The 16,652-nt window shown below is 52.7% G+C and overlaps 1 pseudogene; it reads left to right on the forward strand.

Annotated features, from left to right (window-relative positions):
* Positions 1 to 15,507: 15,507 nt before the first annotated feature.
* Positions 15,508 to 16,311, forward strand: LOC112908819 (S-phase kinase-associated protein 1 pseudogene; annotated as a pseudogene).
* The last annotated feature ends 341 nt before the right edge of the window (positions 16,312 to 16,652 follow it).

Consider the following 16,652-nt stretch of genomic DNA (forward strand, 5'->3'; position numbering starts at 1 on the left):
TGAAATTAATGTAACATTGTGTGTCGGCTATACTTCAATAAATATTAAAGAATAGGGATTTCTTTTTTTTTAAGATTTTATTTATTTATTCATGAGAGAGAGAGAGAGAGAGAGAGAGGCAGAGACACAGGCAGAGGGAGAAGCAGGCTCCCTACAGGGAGCCCAACGTGGGACTCGATCCCAGGTCTCCAGGATCAGGCCCTGGGCGGAAGGCAGCACTAAACCGCTGAGCCACCGGGCTGCCCCAGAATAGGGGTTTCTGATAGAAATCACGGTGGGTTCCTGAAAAGCAATTACACAGCCATTACAGATATGAAGCCACCTTTGTAGAGATGATAAAGATTTCTCAAATGTCTTCAATGTTAATTTTTAAAATATTTATTTGAGAATGCATGCAGGGGGGAGGTGCAGAGGGAGAGGGAGAACCTGAAGCAGATTCCTCACCTACCCCGGGCCCAAGCCCCACGTGAGGCTCCATACCACAACCTTGAGATCCTGACCTGAGCCAGAATGAAGAGTCAGCATTTAACCAACTGAACCACCCAGGAGCCCCTCAAATGTTCTTAAGTGCAAAACCCATGCTGTGAACCCTGGAGTGCTGGAGGACATCTGCAACCCCCAGTCTGCGTTGAAGGGCGGGAGGCCTGGAGGGCCTAAGGATGGGAACTAAGGATGTGGGAGGATGCCTGCATGCCCCCCCCCCCCCTGTGGTGACAGGACCCACCCCCGGGACAAGGGCTAAGTGCTGATTGGACCCAGCCTGCCTACAGTGATGATGCGGGACCCTTGTGGGCAGAACTGTGGTGCCCCATGGTTCCACCGCTGCCTGGCGCTCACTCTGCGTCTGCAGGCAGTTGGAGGCACTGGTGCTCCGGATCTGGCTCACAGCGACCAAACTATTCCACTCTCCCCAGTACCCCAGTGCATAAAGAGAAGGTTTATGCACAGCGACAGGTCACAGGTGAGTGGGGCTGTTCTCGGGCCACTGTGGGGCCTTTGGAGCTGGGTGGGGGGCACTGGTTCCCAGGCTGGGGTCGAGAACACCCTGACCCCCATGCGATGACCATGAGGCAGCCCCTGTAGCCCTTCCACAGCTCCATGGGGTGAGGGCGGCCACCTTGCTGCCCCAGTCCAGGGAAGGAGGCTGCAGTCAGAGCTTGGGCAGCTCACCTGGGACCCCCACTCCCCTGTAAGCTCTGTGCTGTGTAGGGGAGACCCAAGCGATGACCTTTCCAGCATGTCCCAGACCCATGGACCCCGACATATGATAACACCCCCGTGCCCTGCCCTGTGGTCTGGGGTGGGCAGTCAGGGCTCTCTGGGTCCTCCTGGCCCATGAGCAGGCTTGCTTTTCACGAACTGCTATGTGGAGTCCCTCGTGCTCCCCCCCTGGACTCCCCCGTCAGGCTATGTGCACATCATTGCATTCAGGGTGAGTAGTTTGGTCACACTCTTGTTGGCATAAGTTTTTAATTTTGATGAAGTCCAGTTCATTGCTGTTTCCCTTTGGTTGTTGTGCTTGTGGAATCTAAGAGAAACCTTTGATCCCCCCCCAAGCCTGCAGGAATACTTGCTGGCTGGCCCATTTACCACCATCTCAATGCTGGCCCCGGGCTGGGAGATGTCACCCTAAGCATCAGGTCAGCAGTTCCCCGGAGGCTCCGGGGACCCCCATGTGCTCCTGATAATGGGGTTGGGGAGGTCAGTCATCTTAGCATGATGGCATGTCCTGGGACAGTGGCTGGGAAGGTGGACTGTAGGTGGACAAGTGACGTGAGTGAGTGCTTATGTGTGATCCTCCAGACCAGTATGTCCTCCTCGGAGCTATGGGGTTGTCTCCACGCTCTGTTCAGATAGGGATCTGCCCACAGGGAGCACACAGACACATGTGTCCTCTGAAGGTTTTCATGCGGTGTCATTCTTGGGTGTGTTTGGTTTGCAGCATCATGCAAGAGGACCTGGAGACCCTGCTGGCTTTGGAAAGGGCTGATATCATAGCTCAATACCATCAGGTGAGTCCCAGACAGGTACCACAGATGCTAGAGCACTTGCTAGAGGTGGAGACCATACCTGCAAGAGCAGGTGAGGTCCAGGTGGGAATCAGAGCCAAGGATGAGCCAGGTCAGCCCAGACAAGGACCATAGTCACCAGGAACAAGTGAGTCCCTGGGGACGGTCCCGGGCATCAGTAGCAAGTGAGGGTCCATCCTGGATCATAGTCATCTGTAGCAGATGAACCCAGGTGGGGACCATAGTCACCAGGTCAGGTCAGGCCCAGGTGGGGATCATTGCTGGTAGAAGCAGGTGAGGCTGTCAAGCTGCCTCCACTGGGCAGACAGGCCCTTCCTTTCATGCCCGGCCAATCTCAGAGGGTCCTGGGCTCCCTCAGGATTCAGGGGAGATAGGAGCCATTCTGCTTCCTTCTGTCCCCTTGTCCCTGGCTCTGATCAGTCTCCACCACAGGCCCCCCTCTGTTTCAGGCATGCCAAGCAGGTCTCCATGAGACCTGTCACTGTGGAAGGTCATGGATTATCAGGCCTTTCTGCAGTGAGTCCCCTGGACACCGCTTCATCCATCTCAAGGGGGGTTTGCATTTGCAAGAACGCCTCTCTGGAGGCTGACCCATCCCTCCAGGTCAGGACCTCGTTCCCTGGAGCTTCTGAGGGCCATGTCTGTGCTGGGCTGGAGCTGAGAGACCCAGGAGGCAAACCCGGGAAGTGGGCAGGAAAGGGAGCTGGGCCTGGGGACAGGCCCCTGGGCACTCAGAAGAGTGGCCTCCATGCCTGCTTCGGGCAGGGCCAGGTGTCTGCCTCTTGCATCCAGGGGAGAGGGAGGGTGTCCAGTCCCTTCAGCAGGGGCTCCTGAGGGTGAGGGGCTCTGGGATGGTGGCGCGCTTTCTGTAGGAGGACGGTCTGGCCTGGGGCGAGTCTGCAGGGGTGCTCCTCCCTCACACCCCCCCAGGCCAGGGCCTCCACAGTCCCACAGGCTTCTGCGGGGCTTCAGGTAGATGCCAGGGACAAGGCAAGGTCAAGGAGGGAGGGTCGGCAGCAGAGGGAGGGGCCGACCAGCTTGGGCAGGAGGAGGGAAGAGGAGGAGGAGGCTGCCCTGGGGCAGGAACTGGGACAGGCAAGTGGCCTTGGTCGGAGGAGAGGAGGCTGCTGGTTTGATGGCCCGATGAGAACCTCGTGGATGCTGGAGACTCCATGTGGGGCCAACAGGGCTGCTCATGATCCCCTCAGCCCTGCTCACTGCCCAGTGGCTGCTTGGATGGGTCAGGAGTGGGTCGTGCTCAGGGGCTCTGACAGGACAAGAGGTAAAATGGGCCAGAGTGGCAGAGGTGATAGCAAGAGGGTTGGAGTCAGGGGACAGCAGGGGGAGGACGCTGGACAGTCAGGCCCTGGGAAGGTGGGGGGGTCTCAGCCGGACGATCCCAGGGGCACCCAGGCTGCGCTGACAGCTTTTGGGCTGGTCCATCTCAGGACAGGGGCAGGTCACCTCCTGGGGGTGCCGAGGGGCCCCTGCCCAGCCCATCACCAGCCACAATCCTTCTCAGACCCCCCAGAAATCTGCCCCTGCCTGACCACAGGCAGCTGGCAGCCCCTGCCCTCCCTGGCGGGAGCCCTCCCCTCCCAAGTCCCCTGGGCCCAGACGTATGGGCTGTGGGGCTGGGGCCTGGGCCTCAGGGCTCTGTGTCTCTTGCCTTACAGGGAGAAGGAGCTGCCTGGCCCCAGCCCCCATGAGGCCAAGGTGAGAGCCCGTCCTGGGCACCAGGTAGGACATGGGCGGTGGGCTGGGGGCCAGCTGTCTGCAGACCCGGCCCCCCAGGATGTCCCCAGGGGTGTCTACCCAAACCCCCCATCCCAGCACTCCACGGGCTGCTGGGAATGCGGCCCAGACCCAGAGCCATGGTCAGCGGGAGCAGCCCTGTGCCTTTCTGGCTCCTCTGAGTCCCTGTAGGGCAACTGGACGCGGCACCGAGCACCCACCTCCCACAGCTGGAGGCTCATCTACTGCCCCCACTTGTCCTTTTCCAGAAACATCACCAGGAGACCTGACAAGTGGCTAACAATGCTCAGGAAATGAGGCCACTACCACCACAGTGAGAAGGTGGGGCGCTGGGTGCCCCCGAGGGCACTCTGTCCACTGGAGAGTCCCCCGCCTGGGGAGAGTCTGCTACTGGAGCCGAAGCCTCCCCAGGCCCAAGGATGGCAGTGGAAGGAGTGTCAGGTCAGGGCCACCATCCCCTGCTCCCTGTGAGTGATGGGGCCCAGTTCTAGGGAGACCCAGCCTCTCCAGAGATACCGTGGAGCTGAAGCCAGAATCTTCTAGATACCTCTTGCTCCCTGAGCTCCAAGGGGCCACCCTGGGCCCATCTCACCAGCATTGCCTTCCCTCCTACAGCTGCATCACTGGGTCTATAAGGGGGTTCCACCTCAGGTGTGGAGACAGGTGTGGTTGCATTTGCTGGAGATTGAGAAGGTTAAAGCCAGGAACCCAGGGAAATACCAAGTAGGGCCCTTCCACTCCCGGCAGACACATGGCCCACAGGGAAGGCCTGGACAGGAGCGGAGGGGAACCTGGGGGGAGGGGGGAGGTCAGCTGCCTGGGGACCCAGGGTGGCCCCAGCATCTCCTGGTGCCTCTCTGACCCAAGTGCCCCGCCCACCTCTCTGCTGCTCCCACCTCAGTCCCACCGTCCCTGGAGCAGAGTAGGCCCAGGTCCAGAAAGGGACAGGGCTGTGGGGCTCTGAACTCCTCCTGGGCAGGGTCAGCATCGGGGTGATGGGAGCTGGCCCTCTGGACAGGCCTGGAGCCCTGAGTGGGGCCAAGCAGGTGGGCTGGGGCCAGATTCCTGCTGAACAAAGCAGGATGAGCTCTTAGGGTGGGGATGGGAAGGGGAAGACAGCCAGCTGTGCTGTGCGCCACCTGGCAGGGGGGGAGGTATCTAGGACTCAGGAGGGCACCTGGAGCAGAGGCCCCTGATGTCTCCCCAGGTGCCCTGAGAGCAGGTTTCAGGGAGCAGCCTCCCCGGAGGCAAGCTCAGGGCACAGCCTGGGGCTTAGTCCTGGACAGGCCCTGTGCTGGGGTGGGGGAGGAGCCTCGGGTGGACACCTGGGAAACCCTCCCCACCCAGGGATGACTCTCATGTCCTCTCCCCACCCGGGCTGGCCCCCCCCCCATGTCCCCTCCCCACCCGGGCTGACCCTGAGTTCCCTCCCCGCCCAGGACAGCTGAGCACAGGCCCTCAGGCAGGCCCCATGGGCACAGCGGGCACTCGTCCCCTGGCTTCACAGGGGAAGGAAAGAGGTTTCTGTAGGACACACTCACATGGTGGTCAGCAATGCCCCCTGCTTAGGACAGCAATTGGTGACAGTCTGGGTTCTGTGTCCCTGATGCCGCTCCTCCTCCCCAGTTCTCCCCACAGGAAATGAAGGAGGAGGCCCAAGCCTCCTCCCGGGACATCAAACAGATAAATCTAGACACGTCAACACGTCACATTTTGGGACCGCTATGGGGTCGAGTGAGGCTGCTGAGCAAGCAGGGTTCCGGAGGCCCCAGGGGAGGACTGGGGGCTTCTGGGTAGGGAACATGGGGTCTCTGAGGCCAGGGGAACAACGGCAGCAAACAAAACACTGCCCTATGGTAAAGTGCTCGGGATGACCCACGTGCCCCCATCCCCTGGGGTCTCAGGGATGGGAAGGCTACCAGGACGGGGCTTCCAGGTGTCACCGTGTGAGCTGAACCCCAAGGGGGTGTGGAGCTCCATGAAGAGCAGAGGGCAAGGGTGGGGGCCATAGGGGGGCAGTAAGGGGACCTGGGGGCCAGGGCTGCGGCTGGACCAGGACACACATGGACCAATGAGGGTTGGACAGGTCAGGGTGAGACCCACTCTCAGTGTTTCTATGTATTTCTGAATTTTGTGCATTTTATTTTAGACAATTTACACTGTTTGTAAACATACATAATATGATGACCCCCCAGATGCCGCCCCTGGTCCAGCCAGGGTCCTGTACTGACCACACGTGTCCCCAGGGCAAGTGTGTCACAGCAAACCCCCAACCTGGGGTCGACTTTATCTGTAGACGTCTCTGTATATGTCCTAGAGAATGGGGATGCCCTGTGTCTGCATGCCCCCCATGCCATTCCCCCCTACACCATCCCCCTCATTCTAACCCCCCCCCACGCCATCACCTTACACCATCGCCCCCCACACCATCGCCCCCCTGCAAGGATGTGGTGCAGCTACTTAGTGTGGGACATGTTCATGCCTCCCTGGCCACCTTGGGGTTCTCTGGATGGTCTGTTCCCATCAGAAGCCCAGGTGTCCCATAGAGTCCCCAGGGGCCGCGCAGGAGGGAGGGGATGGCAGTGTGCCCCCAGACAGGGTGGGCGCAGTGGACGGAGAAGAGGATGGAGCTCTGTCTGTGTGCAGTGTGCGGTGGCCAGCAGTGTGGGTTGGAGCTCGGGACCTACAGGGGCTGACCTGGAGGGGTGCCAGGGACAGGGCTGAGGAGCCACCAGGAAGGGGTGTACTGGGGCTTTCCGGGGGGCCGATTGGACCGTCTCACCACAAGAGGTCGATGCTCCTCACTGCAAGGAACCTGGTGACCCCTGTCTCCCTTGGCCCTCAGAGTGCAGCTGGGTCAGGCTGACCTGTGACCCCTGGCCGTGGCATAGGGGTCGTGGGAGCCGGGGGGTGCAGACTCAGGCAGCTGTGTGGGAAGGCAGGCAGGTGGCTTCTCGCAGCTCTGAGCAGGGCCTCATCCTGTACACCCCAACGTGCTCATAGATAGTGACCCCAGTGGTTCATGTCCTTGTATCTGTGTCAAACCTACACGAATGTTCCTGTTCTCTTCATGATGGCTCAAACCTGGAAGCTCCCGAGGTGCTCTGGGATGAGCAGGCACGGGGTCCTCCACACAGAATCCAGTTCAGGGACACCTAGGAAGGCGTTATAGATGCGCTCAGTGCCACGGATGCACCGACTGCTTTTGCTCAGGGCAGGGGGCCAGATGGGGGCTGGTGGTGTTCCCAGGACACGGGAACAAGCCAGAGCAGGGGGAGGAGAGGCGTCAGGGGCTGCCCGGAGCAGGGCCAGGAGGAGCGTCTGGCTCCCAGGAGGGCATTCAGAGTGTAGGGGCTGCTCCAGGGCTGGAGGGAGTGCTGGTGGCTCTGGGAGAGCCCAGGAGCTGCACAGCCCCCAGAGCTCTCTTGTGGAGGCACACAGAAAACCTCAGAATGCAGATAAACCCCCTGCATGCTGTATGTGTGAGGTCTCTGCCTGTTATGTGTGCAGACCTGACCCCAGAGAATCAGCCCCCACTGAGGTGCCCTGAAGACCGCAGGGCCTGCATGCCTGGTGTCTGCACCTTGCCGGCTTCACTGGCTGGGGGGCTGGACTGAGCAGAGCACCCTGCTGTCCCCCCTCCTAGGCAGCAAGCCCTGTTCCACATGCTGTCGGCCTATTCCGTGTACAACACCGTGAGTGTCCCTGCCCCTGGGCCTCCTGCCCTGCGGGTGTCCTTGTCCTGAGTATTGGTGACCAACAAGACTCATAGTTAGGACCCCAGCTCCCACTGTCCCAAAATGCAAGGGAGGATCTCTCTCTTCCACGACCCAGGTAGGGGGCTGGGGTGCAGACCTCCCTGTGGAAGGGAGGGCGCCTGAATACTCAAGTGCTGGGGCTGCCCAGGGCTCTCGCATGCACCGCTGCTGTCCTAAACTTGGGTCTGGACCCTGACGAGATGGGACTACTAATCAGAATGTTGTGCCCAAGATTGCGAATCCGAGAAACCACCAAGAAGCCAACGCCGAGGAGCAAGTACACGAGGGTTTATTTACAAGCTCAAGCTTGGATCCAAGTATACTCCACCCAGCAGAACAGGGTCTTGGACCCCGAAGTGGGTTACAACTGGGTTTTTTTATGGGCTGGTCTAGGAAATTTTCAGAAGGGGTGGAGGAATTTTTTCCATTCCAATATGGGGGACAGGGTTGGGGAGTTTCTTAAGATCTGATATGGGATTCCCTGCCGAGGACATTCTGCAGTTTTTCCTGTAAAGTTCAGCTCTTATTCACAGGGGCCTAAGATGGCTGTACTTGTGTTAATGCTAAACTTGAGGTGGAATGGCCTTAATTTTCTTGGCCTCCACAAGAACCCGGGCAGGAGGAAGGCTCCCATTCCCCCGAAGTGCACGAGGTCGTGGCTGACCAGGAGGCCACTCTCCTTCCTGGCGCATTTCAGAAGGGTCTCCCAAGGAACACCAGCTCAGACGCTCCACGGCTCCGTGGCAGTGTCTTGTCATGGCCCTGCTCCCCTCGTGGGACCCACAGTCAGGCCTCCGACCTGCCCTCATGGTGGGGTCTCCAGACCTGGTGGGTCTCCTGCAGCCTGGCACACCTCCTGGTCTGAGAATGGGGGACCTAGCACGGTAGCTGCAGGGTTTGATAGTGGGGCTGAGTGGTGCTGGCACCTGAGCTGGTCTGGGTGGCTCCGCACCCTGCTCTCCTCACCCTCTGGAAGCACCCTCCGGGAGCCTGGGCTGTGAGGGAGCTGTGGGAGCCTGACGCCCACGTGGGGAGGGCTCAGATGGGGCCTCAGGTGTGGACACCCTCCTTGGGGATCTGGCTCTTGCAGGAGGTGGGCTAAGGTTGGCAGGTGCCAGGGCATAAGCCAGATTGTGGCCATCCTGCTGATGTTCCTGAGTGAGGAGGATGCCTTCTGGGCGCTGGCCCAGCTGATGACTGACGAGAGGCACACCATGCACAGTAGAGGCTGGATGGGCCGCTGGATGGGATTGGAGCTCAGGAGAGCCTCCCTGCAGGGTTGTTGTAGCCGTGGGACAGACAGGGACCCCCACCCAGCCCGCCTCCCCACTGGCAAGGGCACTGCCTCCCCAGGTGGCCCATGGGGTCCTGGAGCCACAGCCACTGGCCCCACCATTGCAGACCAGTCTTGCATGCCCATTGCTCCCTCAGCCTCCAGGCTGGCTGCCTTCTCGGCCCCCAGACCCCCTTGCCAACCCACAGCCAGACAAAGCCCAGGTGGCAGTATCTCCCCCACTCCCGGGGGCCTCCAGCCTGACTCCCAAGCTCCAGAGAGGCCTGTGCACATTCATTACTCTCCCCGGTGGCCTGCACCTAATGCCCCTGAGTGCTGGGGACCCGCCTGCCCCTGCAGTGGCCACTGCAGGAAAGAGGGTGCTGGGTTAGATGGGCCTGGTCCTTAGGCCAGGGCACCTACCCCGCGGGGTCTCTGTGAGGATGAGGGTTCCTGGGCCCTGCCACCCCTGCCCTGGAAGGCAGTCTTGCTCTCTGGGAAGAGTGGGTCTAGTCAGGGCTCAGAGGGCTGTGGGCACATGGAGGTCAGGGCATGGGGAAGGAGGCCCCTGCCAGGATACCCCACCCCCTGCCTGGTGCAGGAGGAGGGCCTGATCGTGGGGGACCTTCATTCTAGGGTTCCCCAAACTTCTGAGGTTCGAGGTCCATCACGAACATGTTCAAGACAGAGCTCTTCCCAAGCTGAAGAAGCACATGGCAAGTAGAAGCTCCCCAGAGGCTCCACCTCTGAGGCCGGGGGCAAAAGGGGGCCAGCACAGCCCTTCTGAGCTGCCCAGAGTTTGGGGTCACGTTCCTCTTCCTGGGGGCCCGCGGGTCAGGACCAGTACAGACTTTACTGCAACTCAGCCTGTGCCCCGTGGGCCAGGACGGGGCTGAGAAAGAGTGACAGCTGGGGAGCTGGTGGCCTCAGGTCACGATGGTCTGTGCAAAGCACTCTGGGAGGTCTGTGCTCCTCTGCCCAGGGGCCCCGGGCTGGCCAGGCTCCGGGGGCGCTTCCTCCCTTCCTCAGCGGGTGCCTGTGCTCCTGGGGCACAGAGGGCCAGCGGGGCTATCAGCGTGGCCCTGGAGGGGATGTCAGGACAGCAAGAATTGCAGCTCACACAGCCTGGGCCACCCTCGCTGGGCGGGCTCAGCTTGTGCACCTTGTGCTGCTGCATCTCTCCCACCAGCATGTGGAAGGCATCTTCCATGCTCTAGCAGGTAGGGGCTGGGTGAGAGTGGGCCAGGCAGCTCAGTGGGCCAGGCAGCTCAGGGGACCAAGGGACCCCAACCCCCAACCCACCCCCCCTCCCACAACAGGCAGCCCCAGGGCTCCCCCATTTGGCAGCTTGCTCCCTAGGAGCTTCCCCAGAGGGTGGCCCTGAGGTCTGGCTCCCACCTGGAAAGACATGGAGGAGAAGAGAAGCAGCCAGTGCTCAGCTGGGACCCACTGCCAGACACGGGAATGTGGCCAAGCTGGACCTTCAAACTCAGCTGACCCTCCAGTGGAAAGTCACTACACGAGTGAGCCCAGGGTCGACCGGGAGAACCCAACTAGCCACCCAACGCCAGCACCAGAAATGATGTTGTTTCAAGCCATTTCAGTGTTAGGATGACACAGCCCAAGGATCAGATAGCTGCACGGCAATATATATACACACACCCCAAGACGAACAAAAGTCAGAATCCCACTCAATGTTGTCAAACAGCAGCAGAATGGTTACATACACGATGCTCTAGTCACATGATAGAACAGATTGAAGATGCTAGAAATCACGACTGCTGAGAGGTGTTGGAGGCATGTGCTTGCTGGGTTCAGACAACAAGCGAGGAGAGATAGGAAACATCTTACAGAGGGTGGGCTCTCTTAGGAAAGGACACCAGATCCCTTCGAAGTCTACAGATGGTGAAATCTATCCTTCTCTCTTTTGTCTTCTGGTTTTCCCCCTACTTTGTTCTTCATAATTATATTCCAGCCTCCATCCTTCATCCAAGCCAATGACCATACAGGCTTTTTTTTTTATAACATTGGGTCCTAAAGGAGGCAGATCTTTGGCTACCGGGTTCAGGAATGGTTATTGCCTAGGTTTATGCTGATCCACCTAACTGATGCCTTCACAGCTCTCCTCTCCTTGCAGAACAAGGGGAAACACAGGTCTTACAATGAAGGAAGCCCACTCCTACTCGGGTGGGACCATCCCTTGTGGAGGATGTCATCTGGACAAAGTAGTGAAAGGGAGGGCAATCAAAAATATGTCACAGGTTGGACACAATCTGGTTTGAGTTTTTCCCTGAAGCAAGCACCTACCTTCGATGTCATGCTTTATTTGTTCATCCATTTATTATTTTTTAAATATTTTATTTTTTATGTCATCTCTATACCCAACATGGAGTTCAAACTCACAATCCTGAGATCAAGATCCACTGACTGAGCCAGCCAGACATCTCAGTGCCATGCTTTATATCTCTTTGCTTGCTTGCCTATCTCTGCATCCAACTGAACATTGAGTCCATGTCAGGGGTGTGTTAGCTACCTCCATATCCTAGAACGTTCTTGCTATATCCCAATACTAGAATGACGTTTGCCATTGAATAGCACTTTAAATAAATCATCAGTAAAATGAATACTGGTAAAGGAAATTGTCAACTTTTCATGTGTGTGGTTCCTACTCCCTGGGCTCCCAGGGAAGCTATGCTTTCTTCAACATTTATCAAGGTCCAAATAACTCCACTGAACCTCAAAGTGTGGGCTCATTTTCTGTCCTGACACATGCTGCATGTCTGGTTCAATTAATAGGTATCAATCAACCAAAGGGAGCCTGGCTGGCTCAATGTGGTTGGTAAGAACATGTGACTCTTGATCTTGAGGTAGTAAGTTCAAGCCCCACGTTGGTGTAGAGATTACAGAAAAATAATGTCTTTAAAAAAAAAAATCAATATGTCAACCACTAAAAAAAGAGCCTTCCAAACATAAAGATGAGAAAATGAAAGAGAAAACCTTCCTGGTTCCCTTCAGATGAAAGTCCTACAGTCTTGCACATATTAGAAACAGGAAATAAACTCTGTAACATCCTTCATCAGATGACTTGTACCACTTTATGGAAAAAAACAAAATCAAAGCTATATATAATTCTGCACAGAAGTTAAGATACCACAGGAAACTCTGGCAGGCTCCAGGTGAACTAGATGAGAGCTGATACTTGCCCATGCAACCTGTGTGGGAAACATTACAGGATAATAACCAGGGTCTCAGATGGCCATGTGCAGTTCTTTAAACATATCTAAGTTCTCTTGCATACACAATGAGAAAAAGCCAGCTAGGAGACTAAGTGCCCAGAAATGAGGAAGCCCTTTGGTTCCGTCAGTGAAGCCCCCACTTTGGGGGGAGGAACCAACACTCTCAGAAACACTCGGGCCTCATTTCCTTTGTCTGTTGCTGCAGCTTTGGTATCTTTGCCTGAAACAGGCTGTGTACTACCTGGAAATGGGAAACAACTGATCGTGGCAATGCTATCTTGTGATTGGATTTGTTTTAATAAAAGTATATTTTGATATTATATAAATCTCAGACATCCATCAACATTAGGCTAATTGTGTTTCTGAAAGCTTTCTTGAAGGATCAGTGACACTGGAACCAATATATTGGCAGCTCTAAGGTGAGTCTGATGACCCTTTTCATCCAGCTGCTTAGTACTGAAGAAGCATAGTTATATAGACATCAAAGAACAAGCATTTCAGTTCTATTATTCAAGTGTTTAAGCAATAATACATTTTTAATTCTAAGACTTTTAAAATCTGAATATTGGGTTTGAGTGTAGAGTGTATGATGTGTAAAAGAAATAGGTAAAAAATTGGTATAAAATAAGTGTTCATAAAATGTGAATAGAGGATGTATTTCACACTATTTCATACCTCCTTTGATTTCCTATAAGGATGTATTCACTGGTGTCCACACACACGCACACACACACACACACATCGATGCACAAAAAAATTTTTCATAAAATTAATTATAAAGGTATCTGAGAAGGTCTAAATGTGCAAGAACAGAGTACATCCCCTGACTCACACCTGCTTGTAGGAGCACATAAAAACAAACCATGGTTCAGTCTTATGCACACACGCACAGATACAGATATACTTGTCTGAAATAACTTGCTGACAAATTTTTAAATGTGCCTCACAAAGGAAGCACTGACCAAAGTGAAGGAGGGCACAAATAAAATGCTAATTCATGCAAGGAAAACACCAATATCATAATGCACCATTAGAATAAAATAATGATATATTTTAACATTATCTTATCAGGTAAGGACTAAGAAAGCAGTTGAGAAAAGATAAAACCCTGGTGAGAGGAACTTGTACAAATGTTTTACTGCTTTATAGGATTATGTATGTGTAATTATATATATAATATACATATATATATGAATGCTCAATGGCTACCTATCTGACAGATATAAAAATAAAAATCTTTTTAAGTTGAAAAATATGAGGCAAAGGAGATGTCCACTAAACGAGAAAAAAGAATGCAGTTGTCTCCCTATATTATGGTTGCTTCCAGTGCCTTGCTGGACAGCACAGTTGAAGGGAACTACAATACTCATGTCATAGTCCACCACCTTTTTTTTTTTCTCATTACATTCAAGAAAATTATGAGCCTTTAGTAGCACTGGGTATGAGAAAGATTAGATGGAAAATTGCATTTTCCTGTCTCGTCTAAAGAGTGAGCTCTGCTGATCTGGGTCACTTTATTCCCTTCCTCCCCCTATTATCAGCACCCACCCCCTTCAAACTGTGTGCACCACCACACAATGCTATCTTCCCAGAGAAAGGATATGTTTTGACTAAGGTTAAATGAGAAATTTCATTTCATTTCCTTCTTGCCACATTTAAAGAATTGTGTGATTACAATGAGATACTACCTCATACCAGTCAGTATGGCTAAAATGCACATCTGAGGAAACAACAGATGTTGGTGAGGGTGTGGAGAAAAGGGAACCTTTTTGTACTGTGAGTGGGAATGCAAGCTGGTGCAGCCACTGTGGAGGTTCCTCAAAAAGTTAAAAATAGAGCTACCCTATGACTCGGCAATTGCACTACTAGGTATTTAGCCAAAGGATACAAACCTAATGATTCAAAGGGGCATCTGCACCCCAATGTTTTTAGCAGCTATGTCCACAATAGCCAAACTATGGAAAGAGCCCAGATGTCCATCAACAAATGGATAAAGAGTGGTATATATATATATATATGTATATAATATATACCACTTTATATATATACCATATATATATACCATATATACCACATATATACCATATATATACCATATATACCATATATATACCATATATACCAATTATATATATATATATATATATATATATATATAATTACTCAGACACTAAAAAGAATGAAATCTTGCCATTTGCAATGACATGGATGGAACTAGAGGGTACTATGCTAAGTGAAATAAGTTAGTTGGAGAAAGACAAATACCATAGGATTTCACTCACGTGGAATTTAAGAAACAAAACAGATGAACATAGTGGAAGGGAAGGAAAAATAAAATAAGGTAAAAACAGTGAGGGAGAGAAACCGTAAGAGACCCTTTTTTTTTAAAATTTTTTTTTTATTTATGATAGTCACAGAGAGAGAGAGGCAGAGACACAGGCGGAGGGAGAAGCAGGCTCCATGCACCGGGAGCCTGATGTGGGATTCGATCCCGGGTTTCCAGGATCGCGCCCCGGGCCAAAGGCAGGCACCAAACGGCTGCGCCACCCAGGGATCCCAGAGACTCTTAATCATAGGAAACAAACTGAGGGTTGCTGGAGGGGAGAAGGGTAGGGGGATGGGGTAACTGGGTGATGGACATTAAGGAAGGTACACAATGGGATGAGGGCTAGGTGTTACATGCAGCTGATGAATCACTGAATTCTACCCCTGAAACTAATAATACACTACATGTTAACTAAATTGGATTTAAATTAAAATTTGGGGCAGCCCAGGTGGCTCAGCGGTTTAGTGCCACCTTCAGCCCAGGGCCAGATCCTGGAGAACCGGGATGGAGCCACATCAGGCTCCCTGCATGGAGCCTGCTTTTCCCTCTGCCTGTGTCTCTGCCTCTCTCTCTCTCTCTCTCTCATGAATAAATAAATAAAAACTTAAAAATAAATAAATAAATACATTTTAAATGAGTGCACAAATACCTCTTGTATACCCTGATTTTAATTATTTTGGTTATATACCCAGATGTGGAATTGCTAGATCATGTGGTGATTCTATTTTTAATTTTTTATGAAAAATAGAATCAGTCCACAATGGCTGTGCCAGTTTTCATAACCTCCAAAAAGGTGGTTTACAGTGTCCCCACATCCTCACCAACACTTTTTTATCTTCTGGGATTTTGTGCTTAACCTTTTTATTATTTTGTGTTAATAAATAAATTATTTATTTATTTATTCATGAGAGACACACAGAGAGAGGCAAAGACACAGGCAGAGGGAGAAGCAGGCTCCATGCTGGGAGCCTGATGTGGAACTTGATCCCAGGTCTCCAGGATCAAGCCCTGGGCTGAAGGGGGTGCTAAACCGCTGAGCCACCCTGGCTGCCCTATTTTGTGGGTTTTTGATAGTAGCCATTCTGATAGATGTAGGTTGATAACAAATTGACCATTGGCAAATGTGCAAAAAACAATTCAAAGAGAATTTGCTCAGTGGTCTTGTTCTCTATCTTTCTCTTCTTGTTGCTGAGGCTGCCTGTGCCTCAGCCTCTGGCCCACAGCCTCTGTGAGACTGAGCACACCATGCCCTCAATTAAGTTGCAGAGTTCTGATGGAAAGATATTTGAGATTGATGTTGAAATTGCCAAACAATCTATAATTATCAAGACCATTTTGGAATATTTGGGAATTGATGAGGGAAGAGATAATACCCAGTTCCTCTACCAAATCTTAACACAGCAATATTATAAAAAGATTGTTCTGTGGTGCACCCACCACAGGATGACCCTCCTCCTCCTGAGGAGATGAGAGCAAAGAGAAGCAATCAGATGATATCCCCATTTGGGACCAAAAATTCCTGAAAGTTGACCAAGGAACATTTTTTAAACTTGTTCTGGCTGCGAACTACTTAGACATTAAAAGTTGACATGACGTTACATGTAAGACTGCTGCCAATATGATCAAGGGGAAAACTCCTGAGGAGATTCACAAGACCTTCAGTATCAAGAATGACTTTACTGAAAAAGAGGAAGCCCAGGCATGCAAAGAGAACCCACGGTGTGAAGCCAACACTGTAACACTGCAAGGATTGTTTGATTACTGGTTGCACTGCTCTGTTTATAATTGTTAATATTAGAAAGTAGACAAATGCAGCAGCAAATCAGTTGTTTGAGCAAAATATTGTTCTCCTTGCATGTGTAGTTTGAGTGCAATTTCCAAACTTATGGCTGAATTTCTTCCAGTAGGATCGAAAGTTTCCTCTTTACTCTGAATAAAACTGAACTATGGGTTATTTATAGAAGATGGTATTTGGGGTTTCCCCTCTCTTTCTAACGTGATTTCTGCCTAGTTTATGGTCTAGCTAACTTTAGTTTAATGACCTTTTAAAAGTTGGCATTGTAAATAAAACATTTTGCAAAAAGTTTTCTGAAATTGAATTAACAACACACTGTCTTTATTCATAAGTCGGAAACTGGAAAGAGGCTACTTGAGGTAAATGTTTTGAGTGGGGTTTTTAGGTTGTCTTCCAGCTTCCTACGGTCAAGGAGTACCACTGGTATTGATCAGTCTGTAGGTAGCAGGGTAACTTAATTGGATCTAAGGACCTGTTTC

Source organism: Vulpes vulpes, chromosome 1 (assembly GCF_048418805.1).
Source record: "Vulpes vulpes isolate BD-2025 chromosome 1, VulVul3, whole genome shotgun sequence".
NCBI lineage: Eukaryota > Metazoa > Chordata > Mammalia > Carnivora > Canidae > Vulpes > Vulpes vulpes.